Below are 709 nucleotides of genomic sequence, written 5' to 3' on the forward strand. Positions count from 1 at the left end.
GGAGATGGGTGTGGAGGTGGATGGGTGGGTGGATGGATGGATGGGTGGGTGGATGGATGGGTGGGTGGATGGATGGATGGGTGGATGGATGGGGGCTTCCTGCACATGTGTTAGTGGGGAGCAGTCCTCAGCTCGCTCCCAGCTCTGGCTCTGAGGGTGCAGGCTAGCTGACCACTTGCAGATCTTCCCTCCTAAAGTCAAGCAATCTTCTAGTAGATGGTTTAAAATAGCAACAGATCTGGCTTAGGTAAAAACAGCCTAGTTTTGGGGCCTTGCAGGCAGCTGGCCCCTACCAACAGTCCTGTAGGGCAGGCAGGCTCCTCCTGGCCTGGGGAGTGGAAGCCTGAAGGGAACAGGCCAGTCCTAGGAAACAGCCTTTGCCCAGCTCAAGGCTCCAGTGAAACTTGCATTATTTTGAGCAAGTAAAATTGAGGCCAAGGGAAAGGGAACAGCAGCTGAAAATGGTCTGTGAATTACCTCACCAATTTACCATAAATTCACTCAGTTATGAAGAGAACTCAGAGCAGCCCAATGCAGCCCTTGTGCCTCCTCTCCTGCTGCAGGGGCAGTGTCAGTGCAGTTCCAGTAGTCGCCAACTGCTGAATCAGGATCACATCAAACACCAGACAGACTTCATGTGTGTCCCTGTCACCCTGGAGTGAACCCTATGCTAACTTAAATTGTGGAAGTACAAACCCAGCACAGAAGG

The sequence above is a fragment of the Acanthisitta chloris genome, unplaced genomic scaffold (assembly GCF_000695815.1).
Source record: "Acanthisitta chloris isolate BGI_N310 unplaced genomic scaffold, ASM69581v1 scaffold8029, whole genome shotgun sequence".
In the NCBI taxonomy this organism is placed as follows: Eukaryota; Metazoa; Chordata; class Aves; order Passeriformes; family Acanthisittidae; genus Acanthisitta; species Acanthisitta chloris.